This window comes from Micromys minutus (assembly GCF_963924665.1).
Source record: "Micromys minutus genome assembly, chromosome: 8".
NCBI lineage: Eukaryota > Metazoa > Chordata > Mammalia > Rodentia > Muridae > Micromys > Micromys minutus.
The window spans coordinates 40,250,644-40,273,172 of NC_137977.1; positions in this window are offsets into that span (position 1 = coordinate 40,250,644).

A 22,529-nucleotide genomic window follows, 5' to 3' on the forward strand; every position below is an offset into this window, starting at 1 on the left:
AAAAAATAGACAAATGAGGGTGAGCCATGAGGTTTTGCATTGCATCTGAAACACTGAGGACAGAAGATCTTGATCCATCCACAGGGGTAGATTGCTTGTTAGGTCTAATATATTCTCCCCTTCCCCCCTTAGCCCATCAGAGTTTTCAGGAGTTCCTGATTTTGATATAGGAGGTTGACTGGCCATTGGAAGTAAGGAAGGCCCAGCCACAGGGGATATCATTTGGATCTAAAAGGCTTTGTGTTGTGTACACCCCTCCAATGGTCAGGTTCCATTTTTTTCCCATATTTAGAGTTCTGCAATCCTGTACTGTTTAGTCAAAGAGAAAGCAAAGGGTCAGCCACTGAGCACCCACAGATGAAGTAGTACCATTTGGTTTTGTAATCCCCAAACCTGAAGGTCATGAAAGAAGTCAAGGACAGGAATGGAAATTATTTTTTGGCATCTTTGAGGGCTGCCATTGGCCTGATCTGAGAGATGCATTTTTGCCCTCTCCTTATCAGCCTCTTACTGGCAAACATAAAAACTGCCATTGGAGAATGGGTGTTGTGGTCAAGCCATTCCCACTAAAGGACCCCAAGATTTTTATAACTAGTATGAATTTCACAAATTTGGACGCAGTGGGCCCTACCTCCAGCAACACAAGCATTTGAGGTGAAATATAGTCCAGAAAACAGAATAGTTAAGATGTATGAGTAAAGGCAGATAGATTTGATCATCTGGGCTCTCCATTGGGCTTTCTAAAGAACCAAAGGAGTGGAAGGTCCCAGTAGTTGGATGGCTCACTGATCTTGGGTAGTTACTTGAGGCTAGAGAAGTGGTACCAGCACTGATGTCCTATGAGATTGGAAGCTGAAGGTGTGGTGAGGCTCACAGTGTAGGGTCCTTTCCACCAGAGCTCTTCAGACTTCAAAGATAACTGTTTGAGAAATACTCTGTCCCTTGGGGAGAGGGGGTGGGCTAAAGAGAAGTTGGGTCCATTGTGAGGGTAGGTAGGTAGCTGTCATCATGTGAACAGAGGAGGGACCATAGACTATAGAGGTAGGGGAAGTAGCTGGCCAGTGGGAGAATCCGAGTCAGGAAGTGATGGTTATAAAGAAATGGCCTACTGTAAAGGAACTCAAAAGGACAGGGCGGCTGTAGGAGAGTGTGGAGTGTCTCAGAAAAGAAGGGAATAGGGAGAAAGGTGGACTAAGATGACCCAAACTTGAGAGAGATCTTGGTGAGTTGTTGCTTGATGAGGCTGTTAGCTCTTTCTACTTTTCCTGATGACTAGGGGAACTATATAATATAAAATTTCCAGAAGATGTTCAAAACTTCAGAGAGCAGTTCAATGACCTCAGAAGTGAAGGCTAGACCCTGTCTGGATGGTTCATGGCCAGATCAAGGAATGAAACATTCAAAGAATGTCTGGGCCACTATATCCAGTGTTTCCCTGGAGGTAGGAAATGCCTTGATATACCCTGTGAAGATGTCAACAGGGTTAGAAATAGTGGAGTTTTTCATGTGTGGGCTTGTGGATGAAGTTAATCTACCAGTCCTTACATAGTTGGTGTCCTTGGAGCTGGTGCAGGAGCTGGCATATCTGGAGAGCCCCTTGTGAGCTGATTTTGGCACATATCTGGCAGTAAGAGTGGACCTGTAAAATATAGCTCAAAATTGGTGGGATCAAATGTGGGCCTGTGTTTTGGAGACCTCACAGAGAGATCTCTGGTTTGGCTACATGTACGGGTTCAGGCAAAGGAGAGAGAACATGGGCAGGGAGGGGAAACTTTCTGCCACCTTCATTTCTACCACTGGGCTGAGCCAGCAAGAGACTGACTAGCTTGCAAGCGGTGTAGAGGAACTTCTGGCGATGATTTTGGGAGAGCATATCTCTTCCCAAGCAGCAGTGTTACAGCTCTTATGACAGAAGTTCTCAGATGATGGAGTAATTCCTGCACACCTTTAATCCTTCTGGATAGAATTCCTATATACAGTTTTGAGATGGGTCAGGGTCTGACAGCAGGTACTTCCTATTGATTTGACAGCAGGTACCTTCCCAAGCCTAAGAGCTTGGGAATACCTCATCTACATATTTGGGGATGTTGTCCTGCTTCTACATGTCTTGAGCCTACATGACCTGTGGTCATGGCCTCACCTGTGGAGAAAGGACTTGGAGCATTGCCCTATGTGACTGTTGTGTCTCAAACCTCTCTACAAAGGGCTGTAGGGGGCTGTTGCTATGTGAGAGAGGCCTGATCTCCCAGGAAATTAGGAAGCAGATACAATCCCTTAGGGTTCCTGGGACTTCAACCTATCTTGACTGTGAATCAGGATACAATCAGAGTGGCTCTGAAAGGTTGAACAAAGCTTTGGAGGTTCATATATAGGGTTTGGTAGATGTTAGAAATGATCCTGAGGTAGAATGAAGCAGTTATTTAGGTAGAACCATCTGTCTTTCTCCTTTGGTTGGTATTCTCCTTTGGTTGGTAGCAAGGCTGAGAGAAGGATATCAGAACAAAAAATATTTCCCATGGAGCTGGTGAATTAGAGGACAGTCCTTAGGCCACTGAGTTAACCTTGGCATTGTCTAGAGGGCACCGGATTCATGGAGGCCTGGTATCTCGAGCAGTGGGTTATGGCTATCTCTGCTGGGAGCTGGAGAGTCTCCAAAACCTTGACTATAAGTGGTTGGTTGACAATGAGAGTGCCCTTGGTAGTGAGGAAGCATCCTTCTTTCCAAAGGTCAGAATGGGTAGGGCTCTTAAAAAGGTATACTTAGAGTCAGTGTTGATGTTATTCTACTAACCCTTAGCTATTTAGAGTACTATGGCTAAGGTGATTAACTAGTCCTTTTATAAAGAAGTCCCTACCAACAGACAGATCACCTCAATTATCTCAGTGGAGGTGACTACCACATTGGCACCTGTCATTTTCTCAATGTGCCCATAAAGAGGGTGAGTTGGGGGAGGTGTCTGTGATGGATTGGTCTAAGATACCAGGCAAGGCAAGGCATTAGGGATTGGGAGTCCCAAAGATAGTAGACTGGTAATGATGGGCTTAAGACCACAGTGATGTGTTTCAGAAATGGGAAACGGTTCTGAAAGGGAAGAAACAGGGGTCCCTAAGCTGAACTAGGACAGGCTGGTGGTGGTTGTCAATCACCGGGGTGGAGAAATTTCATACTGGGGGGAGGGGTTGACCAGATCTGGTAGGGTAGAGTAGGGACAGTCTTGTGTAGGAATCTGTGAGACAATCAGGGGAAGAAGAGTATGGAAGTCAAGAGAGATTATAGGGGCCAAGGAGAGGGTAGCCCCAACGCACCTGAGGATATTATATCCAAGAAAAGTTACCAGGCAGCTGGGCATAACCAGAAAAGAGTGTGAGAATTGTTTTACAAGAATGAAGAAAAGTGGCAGAGTCTTATTTGGAAAGGAGGAGCTTCTACCCCCCTGACAGAAGTTGGCGATGGGACCGTGGGCCCTGAGTGAGAAGTCAAAGTCAAGAAGGTGATTGGAGCATTACCCTGGGCTTTGTGAGAGTGATAGGAGTCCCCGACCGAGTCTGGGCCTCTACTAGGCTAAGAAGCTAGACGGCTGGAAGTGTCTGTAGTGCCTGCACAGGTGGGGTGGACCTCCGTGGTGTAGCAGGGAGAATGAGCCCACACTGGGGCACTTCCAGTGGCCAGGCTGCCGCAGTTGGCATGGCGTGGTGGGTTGTCAATGATTGGGGGCAGCTGTGGGACCAGTGACCTGCCCGACCGCACTTGAAACAGGCTCCTGGCAGAGTTGACTTTGGCCAGACCTCAGCTGGATTCGGTTTGTTGGACTCCCCTTATTCCGTTTGTGGCATTGCCATGGGCCTCAGAAGCTGCCAAGGCCTGGGTCTGGAGCATAACCTTCTGCTGTAGCTGAGCCCGTTGGGAGGATCCGGCTACCTCTTCTTGTGCATTAAAGACCTTAAAGACTACTTTTACTAACTGTTATGTAGGGATTTGGGGACCATCCTCAGCCCCTCCCCCCTTTTTAAAATACCTGGCAATGACAGAAATAAAACGGGTATCCAGGACTGTGGCTCCCACTAGGGAGGCTGGGTCAAGGCAGGGGAAATTGAATCATGGTCTGTTGTAATCGAGTTAGAAAAATGACTAGATTTTGGGCGGGGGGAGGGAGTCTAGGGGGGAGGTAGGCTCACTGTGTAATTTCGGAGAGCTTATCAAAATTAACAACCTCGTTTGAGACCGATTTCATACCCTGAAGGAGGCAGCGGACCATGAGGTCCCTCCTCTGGTGGCCATTTTGACCTAGCTGATAATCCCAATTAGGTTCTGTGGCCAGCGCTACTGCCACCCTGTCATCCATAGGGACCGTATTGCCCACGAGGTGGGTCTGGTCTTTGTACTGACTGGCTGTTGCCCGAACCCTTCCACGATCCTCAGGAGTGAGTGCAGGCCGTATGACATAAAGGCCGTGCATACTAAGTCACAGCCTGGGAAAGACAGACCAACTCTTTAGTATAGGCAGATGGATTAACAGAAAAGAAGCTTAAGCACTTTTCAGTTTGGGAGGGATCATAGCGGGAGAAAGGGACATAGATTCAGACATCCTCCTCGGTTCCAGTCACCTCCTACAGAGGGCAGAAGAGAGCAGGGGTTTATAGGGACTGCGTATGAGGCTACAGGGAGGATTCAGAGAGAGTAGGCCAGTATGTGGACAGGGATCCGGTGTGGGTTGCAGCATCACATAAAAGAGGCAGCGGGTAGAGAAGGCAAGGAAGGAGGAGGAGGATGGAGAGGAGATAAATGAAGGGAGAGGCTGTGGGAGAAGAGAGCGAGGAGGCGAGAGGTGGGGAAGGGGGAGGTGGCTGACTGCCGGTTGTCTCAGAAAGAAGGGAAGGAATCAGGGCTTTTTAAAGGGAAGAAAGCTGGCCAGTAGTCAGAGCATGTAGCGGTGTAGGACGGGGAGGGGTAGATGGATCTTGGGAGAGGAGTGGCGTGGCTCAGACAGGGCAAAAGACTCAAGGTCTAAGTCCCCAGATGAAAGGGTGTCTAAAGGTGCCACGACCCTAGCCAACAAGAGCTGGGACATCAACGACTGGCTATACAGGGAGGGGCGGGGTCAGATGAGGGAGTTCTGACCTTTTGTTTGTAGGGCAGAATATTTCAAGATGCTGAAGCCTGTTATAGACAAGAGTGCACCCTGGTGGCCATTTAGACTTATTATCTAGCGTGTACTGAGGCCAGTCAAAGAAGAATGAGGCATTTAGGGCGCAAGATCTGAGTTCCAGTTTGGATAAATTTCGCAGAAGGTACCCCAAGGGCGACTGAGAATTGGGTTTGATCCGGTGTTGCCCATTTCTTAGCCTATTCCAGAGACTGAAGACTGGGGCACAGTATCCCACGAGATAGCCTGGGGTCAAACAGTGGGGAGTGGGACAGCCTCGGAAAGGACATCTCCAAATCAAGAGATGACTTTTGTTCCAGAATGGGCTTGCCCTTTGTGTGTGTGTGTGTGTGGAGGGGGGGTCATAACTCTTGGCAGGGGCCCCAGGGGGGTCCTGGACCCAGAACAAGTACCCAGTAACTTTTAGGTGGAAGCAGAGAAATGCCAATTTACTCAGAGTCAGAGAGAGGGAGGGAGGGAGGGAAGGAAGAGCAGTCCACATACATTGGGTTGGGGGTGGGACTGGGGATTCCTTCAGAATTTTGGCACCAAGATAATAAGCTTTTCTCTCTGTTGACCACACAAATTTAGGATAGATCAAACCAGATTAAAAGTAGATGAATGCAGATTTATTAGGTTTGCCCGTCGCAAGTAACAGGGCACGAGAATTTGTGTACCTGGGCAAAGGTAAGGAGTGATGACATGTCAGTCAGGAGCCCACATATTGTGCCCATGTATGGTCAAAAGCTGAACCCTGGGCAGGCACTCTTGTGTGGGTTGCAGAAACCGGAAGTGGAGGGGTGATAACTTGTCAGCCAAGAGTTTTGTCCCTGCCGGTGGGGTTGAGGGATGGAGGGCAGATGGGTTTCTCAGCTAGTGCAGGGGCAAGCATGGGTTCCAAACAAACTTTTTTTTTTTTTTTTTTTTTTTTAATCGCTAAGCATAAATTGTAAGGAGGAGAAAAATCTTGACTTGCTTGAAAGCAGTGAAAACCCTGTGGACACTTGTTAAGACTGAAAATGATACAACATTTTCTTTAAATGCACAGGAAATCTTAACCAGATCCAAAATAATGATATACCTTAATGGAAATCACTTTCAAAATTAGCTACCTAAATATATTAAGATACAAACACTTTTATTTAATTAGAAAACTCTATCAGTGTTCCTCAACCCCAAAATTTGGAAATTTGACTGTTCACCTGTCATTTGAAAATAATTGCTAACGCCATCCACTTTCCTTTTCAGAAATGTCCTGCCCTATGCAATAAGTTAAAGCCAGCTTACCAAAAATATAAGATTCATTCAGAGTATAAGTGGGGAAAATCCCCCCAAAGCACCCCCACTCCCATCTCCCACCAACAAAAATAAATAAAATAAAAACAAGCAAACAAACAAAACAGGCAACCTTCTCTAGCATGCAATAACCAGGCAAGAAAAAAAGTTAAGACTTTGATCAGAAACTGCAACCTTGTTGCAAATAGATAGTTATCTTCTTAGAGCCAGAGAACAACTATTAGTAGGCATAGAACAGTGGAGAAAACATTAGGACATAAACACCTCAAGAAAAGTATCAACAAATCTGCAAAACATTGTTAAACAAAAATGTATTGAAGACTGGAAAAATGTCGCTGCCCTTAGTTTTACAGAGAAACAAATGAACTTTAAAGCTTAGAGTCACACTCAGTACACTGCTGTGCTTTGGTTAGATGATGTTCCAGCACAGTTGGCTATTGTGTGTGAGGCCGCACATGTGCGGGTGCAAGCCTATGCATGGTACACACAAGGTCAGGGACAGCCTTGGGTCCTCTCCCACTTTTTTCCGTGGTAGGATCTCTCATTACTGCTGCATATATCAGGGTAGTTGGCCTGTGAACTTTGGCGGATTCTCTTGATCCCAAGTCCCCTTCACTGTCGGAGCATTGCTGTCTCAGTCCTATCCAACTGGGTCTGGCTTTATGTACATTATGAGGATTGGACTCAGGTCTTCCTGCTCACACAGTAAGCATTTTACCCACTGCTATGCCCCTCCCCCCTTTTTATCTTGAAAATTCCATCTGGCTGCAGCTGAAACACCGGCAGGTTCTGCCTGTGTTCCTCTGTCCAGTGTTGCCTACTGTCTGGTGTCTAAAAGCTATTGTTCTCTGTATATTGTCTTCTCTTTTTTGTTTGTTTGTGTTTTTCAATGTATAACATGATAGGATAAATTGGTCCTTTTTTCTTTTTCTCCTCATAAAAGCTGAAAGTAGAGCTCTTATTTTCTTTGGAGCTGTATAGTTTCAGAGAAGAAATCGGCTGTCATTCTTGCTTTGTTTCTTTACAGCTCTTTTTGTCTCTGGCTACTCAGAAGGTTTCCAGGCTGATTTTAAGCAATTAGATGTTCATGTGTCTTGGCAGGGTTTTCTTTAGACTTCGTTTTCTCAGTGCTAATTGATCTTTCAGATCTGTGAGTTTATAGTTTACAACAGATCTGGGTAATTACACATTTAAATATTTTCATATCGCCCCTTTCCAAGGCTGTATTTACACACCCTTCAGCATATTGCTATTGTGCGATGTATCCTGGGGCTGTGTTTATTTTCCTTTAGTCTTTTTGCTTCTTCACCTCTATTTATTTTGAGTAGCTATTATTTCAGTTCAAACTCACTATGCTTGCCTTTTATGGTATCTAACTATCTGTGCACCCCCGCCAGTACCTTTTTTTATTCACTAAATTTTAAAATCCCTCTTTGGGTATTTTATAAAACACGGATTTCTATGAGATGGAATACAGTTGTGTTTCTCATCTGATTTGTCCATAGCATTCATTTCTATGGTTTTTATTTTTAATCACCATACAAAGCAACATGTTTACATAAGGAATTTCTATACTTAATTGTGTTCTTTCCCAGGCTCTGGCTTCTCTCCCCTTCCTCTCTTCCTTCCCTAACCACTTGTACTAATCTGTTTCCTTTCTATTTTCAAATCACATGTATTCTACAAAACAACTTTCTGGAACCCTTGCCGTTTCACCTCCTCATGGACTCCTTTTCAGTCCTGACCTTTGTTCCTACTCACTCCCATGTGTGTACACATATGTACAGATTAGAGTGTAGAATGCACATGGGAGACACAACCTGTTACTGGTTTATTTCACAATATAACATTTCCCCCCAAAATTACTTTTCTATAGTTTTCATAATTTCACTTTTCTTCATGACAATAAAATGTCATTACGTAACATAAAATTATTGCCCATTAATCTGTCAATAGACATTTACATGGATTCCATTTTCTTGCTGTCATGAATAGAGAAGACATGAACTTGGATTGTCTTTGTGGTAGAATGCAAATTATAACCAGGAGTAGCATTGCACTCTCTCTCTCTCTCTCTCTCTCTCTCTCTCTCTCTCTCTCTCTCTGTGTGTGTGTGTGTGTGTGTGTGTGTGTGTGTGTGTGTGTGTGTATAGTTTTTATTTTAGTGGCTATAGCCATTCTGACGGGATTGATCTGGAATCTCAACGTAGTTTTATTGCACTTTCTAGTGGTTAAGAACATTGAACATTTTCTAAATAGTCACTGACCATTTGTATGTCTTCCTTTGAGAGTTTTCTGTTGATCTCATTGGACCATTTACTGATGTTAGTGAGGGGTTTTACTGGTTAATCCCTGCAGTTGCCTGTGTATTACAGATAGTACCTTGTTGTCTGCAGTATGGCTGTTGAACGTCTCCTGTCCTGTAGGTTGTATTTTCACTCTGCTGTCTTTTCTTCTCATTGGAGTTTTTTACTTTATGAAATCCCATTTTTCAATTATTGGGGTTTTTTCTTGGATACTATTCTGAAAGTTCTTGCTTGGATCCGTGTCCTGAAGTGTTTTCCGTATGCTTACTTCTAGAAGTGTCAATGTCTAGGCTTTAAATTCAGGTCTTTGATCTACTTTTAAATGCTGCTATGGACCAATGAGGAGGCTGTCCTTGCTCCAGTGTAGTTTTGATATTTTTGTGGTAATTAGACATCCATAAATGTGTAGGTTTATTTCAGGGTCTTCTATGATGTCTCCATGATCTGTATTTCTGGTTTTGCGCCAGTTTTATGCTGTTTTTGTCCTTGTAGCTCTGAAATATAGTTGAGGTCAGATGTTACACAGCCACACTATTTTAAACATAAACCACCTTATTATTTTTCAAAATTAGGGTTTAGGGCAACATGGTTTAGAAAATGGTACTCTACATAGAAAAGAAAAACCTCTTTACTCTTCCTTTGTCTAGAGAAGGTGTTCGTTAGGAGGTACATTTTTAGATTGATATTCAATGTGAATTAATAAAAGTGACTTTGGATGCTTCATACAACACAGAGAAGAATATGTGGGATAAGTTTAAACATAAATATCATCTACAGCTTACGACCAGAGAGAGGATAGATCTAGTCATTTTGTGTTTTGTATTATCTCTCTTTTTCTTCTTTGAACAGATAGCTCCCTGATTTCTCTATAATGACCACCCTACATATTTTATGTTCATATTCCTATATTAGGAATAACAGTTTGCCTACATCCCATAATTTATGCACTAGGTGAGAACTATAACAACTATCATTGATGATGGACTGAAATTATGATTAAAAACTAAGATGGCTGATATATATAACCATTTTAGGTTCATGATTTGAAATATCATATACTTTGTGCCTATATTTCTCTTATATAACAATGGAAGTAAGAAAATATTTATACACCCCATGACAGATGATTATATTGACTGGATTTTGTGTGTTCCATATTTAATTATTACAAAAGAACATGTAAGGGTTATGGTTTTCTGTACTTCATAGGGCTATTTCTTTTCATGTAAAACTGTACACTTTAACTAGCTAATTCATCTTTGAAACTATTTAAAATTTATTTTCAGTAAAGTGCTAATTCTAAGCAGATGTCCTGCTGTGTTTGTTGATCTCATTTCCTTATTATTCTAACTTGTTAGAAGATTAATAATATAGTAATGTCTAATAGTATAGTTAATTTAAATATGGAATAGAATTTTTCCTACTTATTTAATATGTCAAGCATATGCACTACACTGACCAATACAGAAGGGAAAATCATGACCTTAAAGACATTTTACGGTAGTTTAAATGACAGATGTGACATGATTTCTGGTAAAGCAAGCAAACAGGCAGTCTAGTTGATTTTTTTTTTTTTTTTTTTTAGAATGTGCTATCATTCCTATTGGTATCATTCCTATTGGAACAAATGGTTAATCTTCATTTACCAAAGTTGGTTGAACTTTCTCAACAAGATGTTTAATTTTCACATTGACAGCCAATCAAAAAGAATCTATTCCAAAAAATCAAAGCACATACTTCATAGGCTAGTTTCCTGAAATGACAGGCAGGACAGCTTTGTGTGAGAGAGAAGCTGACATGTGCTTTAATCCCCAGATCTTGATGCTCGCACACCATGTTACCTTAGTTGAAAAGCATTTTGTTCTTTTGGTTTTCACTAAGTGTTTTCTCCTTAAACTATTAAAAAAAAAAAAAAAAAAAAAAAAAAAACAGGGTGTGAGATCTGTGAAGGGGAGAGATTACCAATGGTATATCAACTGCTTTACTATCTAATCTAACACGCTTACAATTGACTGGCTTTCTAATGTCTGACCCTATCTATAACCTAGTAATGGAAAATTTTCCTGGCCATTTAAGATACATGGCAGGTAAAATGTTCCCATATCTGTAACACATCAAGCTCCAAGCTGTATCTTCTATGGTTAAATAATAGCTACATTTTTATGGTTCCTTTGGCCTAGGACTTTAGGGCTTACATAACTCAGAAATGGTGGAGAAATTCATGATGTTGGTTCTAATTGACTCTTGCTGAGTTGGCCATTGTCTAATCCGAGGTGATTTTCATAATGGCAGTTAAGTGAATCCACTGCTGAGTTGGCCAGCTCATTTACAGAACCCAGCCCCAGCTTTTTGCAAAACTTGTGGGTCAGAACGATTCCTGAATATGATTGTGGTTTCTATACCAGTCACAACATAACCAATCTATGCAACCCCTGGGTCCAGTCATTTGTTTCTGATATTTAACCACAGAATTGCATCTCATTCTTCTCTGTAGCCAGAGGTAGCCCTCTTCTGACCACCCTAAATCCATTATATTTATTTTAAGAAAAGCCAATGTTGGATTTTTCCAATTTGCACAAGAACTTGGAAACAAAGCCTCTCAGCAGTTATCCTGCAAGTACCCATCGAACTTACTTAAACAAACAGGCTGACATTTCTTCTGGGTACAGGGAGCCATGAATGTACATGCCATAACTATGTCTTTGCTTTTTGTCTGAGAAAATAACCTTGCAAATTATTTTTGAAAACAGAAAGGTCATGCACATAGGCATAAACAGGCATGTATACACACACATATCTTAGATGGAATAGTCAATATATAATGCTGGAGAACCACTGGTAGTGGACCTTATACTGTCCATTTCAGCAATTTAACTGAAGTGCTCCAAAGCTGTAATCTACCCAAAAACATATGGTTACAAGGCACAGTAGAGATGCCCATCTGTGGACTCCATACAATGAGTTCTTGGAAAATAGCATGTGAGCACATTTTAGAAGTAAGAAATGGTTCTCAGATTCATTCCTCTAGAACAAGGTGGACAAGTTGCCTTTGAAAATTCACAACTGCCATTGACACAAATGCTAATTCTTAATTCTTGGTGAAAAGGGTGACTCAATGGGGTGATGAAGAAGAGTGTCATAGGTTGAATATTTCAGAGAAGGGTGGGGGAATGTTGAGGGAGAAAATTGGACACAGAAACCAAAAGAGAATTGATGGTTTTCATTACTTCAGAGCCTTCCAAATAATAGTCTTCCAGATTCCTTATGCAATATTTCACAAGTGTCAAAAGTAAATCAGGCAAAATTTCTTATTCACAGTCATTTTAGGTACCCAGGCTGTCTACAATTCAAGTACCAGTCTTTCATCTCTTGGAGAATGTGCTAGAGGCTCCTATGGGAACAACTATTTTTTTCCAACTCTGTTCAGCAAAGTTAAGATGTATAGAAGGTTGCATCAGGTGGAGCCATCAACATGTGATAACTAAAAGGGAAAGTTTAGTCATGTGTGAAACACAGAAATTTGTGGTAGGGAAAAATCTTATAACAGAGTGATGGCTTAGTTTCAATATCTGAAGAGGTTTGAATACATCATCCCTTTAACACACACATACACACACACACACACACACACACGCACACACACACGGGGTGGCAGGAAGAAAGAGAAAAGGAGATTGCTATAAAAAGAGGAAATGAAGTTCTAGAAACTGTAGACTACATGAAAAAGGATAAGGGAAACTTAATTGACATTTTCAACCCTGGCCTTCCAGTTATGGACAGTAATCTAACTAATAAGAAATTCAGCAGCAGGCCAGTACTCTGAGCTCTGTAAGACACATGATTTGTATATTGAAATCTAAAATCTAGCCCAGGATCTTACTTATCTGAATGAGATTTCTCTGCTCCAAAGAAGTAATTGACTTTGGATGATTTCCAAGTCTCAGGAACTCAGGAAATCACAACACACTTCGAATTGAAGAAAGTCTGTAAGAATTAAGGACCAAAGTTTGGTTACCAATATTAAAATTGTAGTAATTTTATCATGAAAAAAGGGGTCAAATATATTGAAAATTAATTTCACAAAGTAATAAAACTTAATAAATCTTCAAGAATATATGGAAATATGGATTCAAGATATTCAAGTGAACCTAACTAGATCCAGCAAAACCAGACTCTGATCCAGGTATAATAAAAAGTACAGAACTAAAAAGAATCCTGAAAACAAAAAAGGTATCAAGTCACATATTAGGGAAAGTCCTTACATAGCATACGAGAATGGGCATCAGTGCTAGAAGAAAAATACTGATGGCCAATAATATTGTAGTCAGTGGAATTTTCCTTCAAAGCTAAAGGAAAAAATATTTTTTTGGTAAGCAAAAGGTAAGGGAATTCATCACCACCAGTTAAGCCCTGCAGGAAATATGAGAGGTGTTCCACATACTTGAAAGGATGATAATTATTGTCACAGTATCTCAGGAATATATAACATTCACTTGAAGAACAGATAAATGAAAATAAATGTAGAGAATCAAACCCCAGCATGAGAGAAAACAACTAAATCACAAAAATTAATAATAAAGATGTAGAAAAGCAAAGTATGTGAAATGAGATTGATTGAAGAAAATAGAAGAAAGTTTGTCGTTATGAATAATAACTTTGCATATCAATGGGTTAAATTTATCAACCAGCAGGATGGGTAAAAGAATAAGACTCAAGTCTTTACTGCTTTTAAGAAAATCTTGAAAGTGGAGGATTGGAAGATACTATTTTGCAAATGGAAATTTAAAATAGGAAAGAGTAAAGGAAACTTAAAATAAAATATGTTGACGGAAGAATTTTTTTAGGAAGATGAAAAAATTACGAGCATTTGCATCCAACATGGAACCATCCAAATACAAAAGCACATTTTATTTAAAGAAACATCTGTGTTGAAGTACATCATAGACCTTTACAGAACATTTCGTCCAGTGGCAGCAGAATACATTCTTCTCCACAGCTCATGGAGTGTTTCCCAGGATGGAGGACATATCAAGGTCTGGATAAAATCTCTGTATCTCCATAGATTTAAAAAAGCTAAAATTGCATTATATAGTGTCATGGACCACTGTATAATGAAGAACCATATGTAGAATGGAATACATATACATACATGCAAATACATGCTACTAAATAACCAATGGGTAATGTGAGAAATCAATGCAGAAATAGACAAGCTTATAGAAACTTGTTAAGTGAAAACACAGTACTCACTTCCTAAAAGTTCTATAATCTTTTCCAAACAAAGCCATCAAATAAGGGCCAAATGTTTAAATACCCTAGTCTATGGGGTGCATTTTTTCATTCAAACCATCTCACAAGTCCAGATAAATATATAAGTAAATAAGTAAACACAAAGTGGAGGGATTCTGGTTCTTCTTTAGTGAGGCAGGATAAGGATCTTCAAAATGGTCATAGGTAATCGTATTGTTGCATTTTCACTTATAATTGTATATATTGTACACATAAGTGATTTATGCCACTTAGGATAACAGGGTCTTCTACCATAGCCACAGACTTTCTAACAAAAATCCCAATATCAGACATGAAAAAGCCTTCTGAGTTGTTAGAGGAGTCCAAGAGAATCCCAGAACAATCTAGGCTATTGCTGTTGTCCTTGGTTAATTCTAGAAGTGGAAGGTTGGCTCCTATTGCAGAAATGCACTTTGGACATAGGGCTTGAAGGATTTGAGCTGCATCAGACTCAAAAACCTTCTCCTCCTTGGGAACTAGCTTTCATGTCACCAGAAGGTGCTACGTGGGATTCTAAGAGATCAACACACAGATTCTAAGGGAAAAATCAATAGTTCTTCCTGGCTGTGATGTCTAGGAACCACAACAGTGGTCAGCAAGTAATATAGCCCTAAAGATGCGATAATGACACCTTTGTCTGGTGGTAGCCAGCAGCTGCCTAATTATACTTAATGCCCATTCAGCAGAAGGAAAGTTATGGCTGGTACTGGGCAGCCACCTCTGGCTAGATATTCTAGAACTACATTTTAAAGCGAATCACAGAATGCACTCACCTCTATAGGCTCTCACAATGGTCCCTGGTATATTAAAGGACATTGAAGTGGGTAGCTAATTTAGCAAATGGTCCAGATTTTTTTTTTTTACAAAAAACTAATTAATAATTTTTTCTTAAATATTATTTCATAGGAAACAACATAATACTATGTAAACCATTTGTCATTGTTATCAACTAGAACACAAAATATAATAGTATTCAGCATTTGGAATTCAAATGTTATATTATTATCTGATTAATTTTGACATACATGATGCATAGAACAGAAATATAGTAAGGGATATATATATATATATATATAGTAAGGGATATATATATATATATTAGAGACCACATTGCTTACAGTTTAGTGAGAAGTATAAAACTGTTGGTCAAAAAACACATTTATTTTGTGAACTCGCTCCACAAAACACATGCATCATTATGGATCTCTTGATATGGCTAAGTTTTCATTTTCCCCTCACACTTTGCTGCAAAGATTATAGCTATTGGATAATTATTTGATATATATTATGATTTCTAAAAATGGTGGTATATTTTCCTAAATGATGTTTAGGAAAGTAGTGGTTAAGCTGTCACAATACAGTTTGACATTTTCAAACGACTAGTTAGACTGAAGAGCTCCGATGATTAGATACATAAAAAAATGTTAGAGAAAATTTCATTTCCCTTCCACATTCAAGGATAGGAACTAGTTCGGGTGAGTGATATATCAGGCTTCTCCTGTTTCACACCATTCATCTTCACATTTAGATAATCACAGAGATGATCACTGTAAGGGATTTTATCTGAAACACTTTGTTGTCTTTCAAGTATGTGAGACCTACCAGGGGAGATAACTGGTATAAGGAGCATTGTGACAGCACACTTGAGAGACTGGAGACCTCTTTCAGATTCTGTGTTCTCAGACTGGAAACACAGAAGAAAAGAGTGAACAGTGCCACCAAACAAAAGCACCAGGCTTGGTTTCCCAGTAGTCTGCCGGACAGAGAAGATTGCTTGTTACAGCATTTCTTTTTCTTTTTTGTGACTACATTTTAATTTCTACTCACACGTCTGTGCCAAGTGAATTGTAATTCAAGTTTTAAAATAATGCATAAAATATTTACTGTAGCAGAATGTTTTCCAGCACCGTACCAAAAAAGCTAAAGTGACCAAATACAACTCATCATTCAAACTCAAGCCATTCTGAACAGGTCATAAAAATGACTTATTCTATTAACTGTTGAATCAATAAAGTAGAGTCTCCTTCTGCACCATGGGAATTACATGATAGAGTTTTCCTTTTCATCAATAACTCTGAATATATCTGTGTTAATAAATGTCTCATATTTCTCATCACAGCCTGTCAGTAGAGGGAGGAGAATCCCAGCCCCCTGATACTATTTACTAAGAGACTCCATGGACAGCAACTATGGAATTCCTCTCCCAAAGGCTAAGAAGGTGACTCGCTGAGGAAAAATAAAATTGGTTTGAACAAATAAAACTTAAATTCTATTTCTTCCTTATCTTCTATTATTTCTTATTTACCTAATCTTATAGGGACATCATTCTTGATGATTTCTGGTTTTCTTTTTGCATGCTGAGTTTTCTATTTTTTCTCAGTTTATTCTGTTCATTTTTGTTATTTGTCACAGGAATATTTTTCAGTTAAATCTCACAGATGCTTTTCTGTAAACAAGTCATATAAACAAGATAAATCTAAACAAGGCTTAATTTACTGGTTTTGTCACACACACATAGATGAACTTCCAGGCAAAATAACTTTTAATATGAAGACACTTTTCCTTTATTGTTTCTATATTCATGTTTTCAATTCCATTTGTTTGGTTGTGTTTTCCTGTAGTTCTTTGAGTGATTTCTCCTGGTTCTCCTGTAATTGTTTAAGGGAGTTATTCACGTGCTTCTCAAAGATCTCCAATATTCTCATGAAGTATAATTTCAAGTTTAAGTCTTATTTTTCTGGCATGTTTGGCAATCTACCACTTGTTGTGATGGGAGAGCTGGGTTCTGATATTGCCAAGTTGTCTTGGTTTCCATTGCTTAAGTTCTTTTGCTTTCCTCTTGCCATCTTGTTGTCTGTGATTATATGTGGCCTTGTTGTCAGTGACTGGCACCTGTCTCTCCTGTGGATATGAGGGCCCATGGCCTCAGGAAGAAAATAGCTTCTGAGTGTTCTGCTTTTTGTGGGCAAGCAGTGAATTCTGATGGCAATGACTCAGTTCTGTCTTTGTGGGCTCAGGTGTGGGAGTTCTTGTGAGGTTGTTCTGGGAGCTCAGCCCTCTGCCCACAGGTTCTGAGTCCTACTGGCGGAGACCTGGCTAAAAAAGACCCTTTTCCAGAGAGCACAGCACTCTCTGCTCTCTGAGAAGTCCCGGTGTGACCTCCGGGCTCACCTCTGATCCAGGTGTAAAAGCGCCTGTGGAATTGATCTTTGAGCACCGCCTTTCCCGGGCAGATCCCCTGAGACAGGATGACAGAGGCCAGATTCTCACTGTGGACTGGAAAGTATCCTTTTTCAGAGAGCACAGTGCTCTCTGCATTCAGAGAACTCCTGGCAACCTCACGGGGCCTGTTCCCCAGGCTCTATGCTGGTCCAGGTGGAAAAAAGCCTGTGCATCTGGTCCATAAGCACAGCCTTTTAGGACAGATCCCGATTCCCACTGACAGAAGCCTGGCCCTCACTGTGGACCGGAAAGGACCCTTTTCCACAAGCACCGGAAAACACTCTGTTCTCTGGGTACTCATGGCACGACCACACCAGGCCTGTGCCCCAGGCTCCCTGCTGGTCCAGTGGAAAAGCAACACTTTTCCTTTTATGTGTGCAAGCTGTAAAAAAATTTCAAACTTGTGACAAAGTTATTTTCTAACAACCTTCATATGCTGTGTTAACTAGTGAGAGATGTTAAAGTTGATAGAGACGGTAAAGGCCAAAATTTTACTGTGTGTGTGTCCATAAAGCAATTTGTTTTTAAATGAAACTAGTTTTAGTTTGCTTTCTGTTCCTTTGATAAAGAGCATGACCAGAGCAACTTGAGAGGGAAAAGGGTGTATTTTAGAAAACAGATTTCAATTCCTTATCAAAGGACACTGTATTAGTCAGGGTTCTCTAGAGTCACAGAACTTATGGATAGTCTCTATATAGCAAGGAATTTGTTGATGACTTATAGTCTGTAGTCCAACCTCACTAACAATGGTCGGCAACAGCTGTGAAGTCCAAGAATCTAGCAGATGCTCAGTCCAAGGCAAACAGGCAAAGAGAAGCAGCCTTCCTTGTTCCAGTGTCCTTATGTAGGTCTCCAGCTGAAGGTATGTCCCAGATTAAAGGTGTGTGCCACCACACCTGGATCTGGGACTTGCTTTGTCTCAGATGACCTTGAACTCCTTGCCTTAGTGTCCTAAAATTCACAGCCTCTATACCTCAAGATCAGGATCAAAGGTGAGCCCCCAATTCTGGATTGTGGTTCATTCCAGATAGAGTCAAGTTGACAACCAGAAATAGCCACTACAGACACCCAGACAGGAGCTTAAGGCAGGAACTTAAGCAGAGGCCATGGGAAATGCTGCTTACTGGCTCATCCTCCTCGCTTCATTATGTAATCAACTACTTTTCTTCTGCTGTCCAGGCTCACCAGACTAGGAACGGCACCACCTATAGTGGACTGGGCCCTCCCACATCAATGAACATTTAACCATCCCCAGAGACATGCTCACAGGCCAGTCTGACAGGTGATTCTGCAGTTGAGGTTTCCTCTTTCAAAATGACTTGTGTCAAATTGACAAAAACGAATCACCACAAAACTCAAAACAACAACCAAGATTCATTTAACGTACATAATGGCCAATGTTTAGAGATACCAATCTCTGGATTTCATTTTGCTCACTCTCATGGCCCACAATAATGTTCGGTATGAAAGTTACATTTTCTTAGTTACTAACAATGCTGAGCCCTTAGACTTTATTTTTGGCCATTCTTGTTTTTCTTTCTTTTGAACTGCTTACTATTGATTTACTCTTTGTATAATTATACTTTTTTTTTGTGCCTATCTCGTGTTTTTCCAATTCATTTTTAAAGAATTTTTATGACACAAAATTTTTAATTTGGATGGGATAAAACTTATCAGTTTATCATTTTTATGAATACAGTGGGTATCTATAAGAAAACTTTGCCTATTCTAAGATAACATGCTTTTAGTGTGTCATGTAAAAATTGAAACATTGAATTTTAATGGCAAATGTGATCCTATGAAGAAAGGGGACCTTTGGAAGGCAAGTCAGCCATAAGGACTCTTCCCTCTTAAATGGAAGATTGTTAAAGAACAAGCTTCTGGCAGCCTTTGGATGTCTGCTACTTGAGCCTCGGCTGCACCAGGATACAGCAGCATCCTCTCTGTGGTATCCAGCAGCAAGGTGCCATCCTGAAAGCGGTCATCTGCTTTACTCAGGATACTTAACGCACAGCATCTGCAACCTGGACTTCCCAGCTTCTGGACCCGCCTTTTCTGTTGTTTCTGGCTAGCACTACTCCTATCTTGGGCTTGCAGCCATTGAAAATAAATTGTCTTCCTTTGTATGATTCCTGATTAGACTTGCTAACTGGCTTTATATATTTTTATCTTTTTTTTTTTTTTTTTTTTTTTTTTTTGGTTTATCTATAGGCATGGTCTTGTTAAATGTGACTCCTCTTTTCCCTGTCTTTTTGTTCTACTTCTGGGACTATTTGAAACTCTTTCACTACTGTTATATAATTTTGGTGCTTTCCAAGAATGATTACTTTCTAATTCAGTATTTTCTATTGAATACTTCATGCTCTGGATAGTTTCACTGCTGTGGCAGTATGATCTTAACTCTAATCAATAAGCTCTTTATATCTCATGGAATTGCTTCATTTTGAGTGTTTCTATTAAGCTTGGGTTTTAAGTTGTCCCATTTTGTTAAGGGTGTTATGTCCTATTTCAACTGTACCTGGTATACTGGTTTCTTGTACTTTTGAACAACCGACAGCACCAGTGTTTGATCGTCTGCACACCTGCTTTTACTGATCTTTTCATTTCTTTACCACTGATGCTACTTTCTTGCTTTGCCGTGTGTTCTATACTCGATAAATGTATCCCAAATCTGAAAGGAAATCTAAAATATAATCTAAAGTAAATAATATTTATCCTCACTCAATTGTCTCTTTCTGCCAGTGTATTAAGGGTAAGACAGGTCAATGGCTTATCTGGGTCTGAAGCTTACTGCAATTTTTGCTTAAATTTAATTAATTAATTTGCTGTTGGTGTGTGTGCTGCCGGGGATAAAACTTAGGACCTTATGCACACTCAGCTGCACTCTGCCATTCAGTCACCCCAGCCCGTTGCTGTGGCTTCAATTTTATTCAGTTGACCCCTGCTTAAAGCCAACGTGCATAGCGAGAGCCACTGGCCAGCACTGGAGTCTAAGCGCAGACAGGTTTCAAGAGTCTGCGGATGTTTCACAGGCAAACCACTAAATTCAGAATTTTTGGAGACATCACCATAGTTTATTGGCATGCTAAAAGATTTTAACTTCACCTTGGTCTCTCTCCTCTCTTTCCCTAATTAGTTTCTCCACCTAAGGAGATCTGCCGCCGCCTTCCTGGTCACTCTCAATCCCTTAAAAAGCTGACAGGCATATTTTCATAAATGAGGTTAATGTCCTGTCCATCTTCAGTCGCTGACAGGTAAAGCAGGAAGCTACCGGTCAGGAAGAGATCCCTGTGAGCTTTCTGCCCCTTTTAGTATTTAAAAATCCAGGTTGCAGAGAGAGGTTTAGCACAGCTGCTTAACTAAGTGTTAGCTGAACGAGAGGACCTTAGAACCTCATTGTGGAGATAATATCACACTGGTACTTCAGAATAAACCTATTTTTTAAAAGTACACAATCAGCACAGTTTGATTAAACACAGTGTGAATGACATAGTTTTAGTCGGTGGACCGGAATGTATTAAAATATCATTACTAAACACTCTGACTATATTGCTTACATAGCTTCTTGGCCTAGTGGAACTCTACCATAAGGTGATTCTTATTCTACCTTTGCTTCTTTATTGCTCACTAATGAAGCCCGGGAATATTGTGCGACTCCATTACTCTAGTGTCCTCAGTCAGTTTGTTATCCACTCTAGGGAAAATGTTACAATTAATAGGTCTCTAAAGTGCTTGAAAACTTTTAAACAAGTACTATGTAAATCTTAGCAGACACCACCATGCACATTTTCCATTTAAATATTATTTTTGTAATGCAGAATAACACACTGGCGTTCTCGGTTTCATAACATCTATCAACATGCAGGTAAGGACCGGCTAATGACCTGCAGAGCTAGCCTCTCAGTTTCCAAGCAAAACACTAATAAAATGCAAACCAGGTTCTCTTTAATATTACTGCGCAGTGATCTGAATACATAGGGATTTGCACGGAGCTGTTAATATTTGTAAAAAAAAAAAAAAAGAAAACACAATTTGTAGAATTCATGCTGGGGGCTCTTAAGTCAACACTAACACTTAGGTTTATATTTGTAATGTGTCCCCACACTCACAATGTGTAAAGACACCTCTCGCCATATGACAAAATGCAGTGTGGCTGTTGGTCACAGGCACAACTAGGTATTTACTCTTCCCGAAGACAAAATTAGGAGTGCTTGTTTCCTGGCACAGTGGGAATGTTGAGAGCACGTCTCCCCATATTCCTCAGTGAGTATTCTGAGTAGAAAAATCAAGTTCTAAGCTAAGAAATAAGATTCAATATTTGAGGCTCCTTGGCAGGCTATTTTATAGGTGGGCCATTTCAAACTGTGGTAGAAGTGAGAACATTTTCGGTGTGTTACTGCCCACTTGAGCTCTCTGATATATGGCCAATCCATAGTATGTCTGCCTGAGAACAGGCCTTTGGATACATGGTTATGTGCTACAGTGTCAGGCATAAGCCTCATGAGAAATGAATGTGTTTTTAAAAGACGTGTCTTTCTTTATTCTCAAAGCTATGGGATATGGGAGTCATGATGTTTTATTGCTTTATGAAAATTTTTTCCAAAAAATTTACTAGGTCAAAGTATCCAAGTCATTATTGTAGACATTTAGATAAAACTCATATGAGAATTTCCTTATTGATTTATCTGCTTGTACTATAACTATTTATTAGCGTCTGAGAGGCTGAGTCTCTATGGATCATGGCTGCCTCGAACGATAAAATGGGCAAATCTGTGTTCGAAACAATCTTCTTACGGATGGCAATTATATAGACAAGTTGCTTGCCAGTCTTTAAATTGTTTACATATGATATGACTATAGGCAATGTGTGTTGTGGTGTGTGTGTGTGTGTGTGTGTGTGTGTGTGTGTGTGTGTGTGTTGGTTGGTTGATTTTGAACTCACCTGAGAAGTGGCAGTTCTTGAAATTTCTAGGACTTTACTTATTCTTGTGTTAGGAACAGAACTTTTAATCTCTCTCTCTCTCTCTCTCTCTCTCTCTCTCTCTCTCTCTCTGTGTGTGTGTGTGTGTGTGTGTGTGTTTCCTGCCAGAATCTTTTCAAACTGCTTGAACTTATTAATGAAAATGATCTTAAAATGGAGACACAGTGGACAGGTGTCCTTAAACAGGTACTGCCATAGGCTATAGTAGGCAGCAGAGTCCCATAGCACACAGGGCAGGGTGACATGTGAACTGTGTCAGAGAGTTTACATTCTCTTCACATGTCAAATACT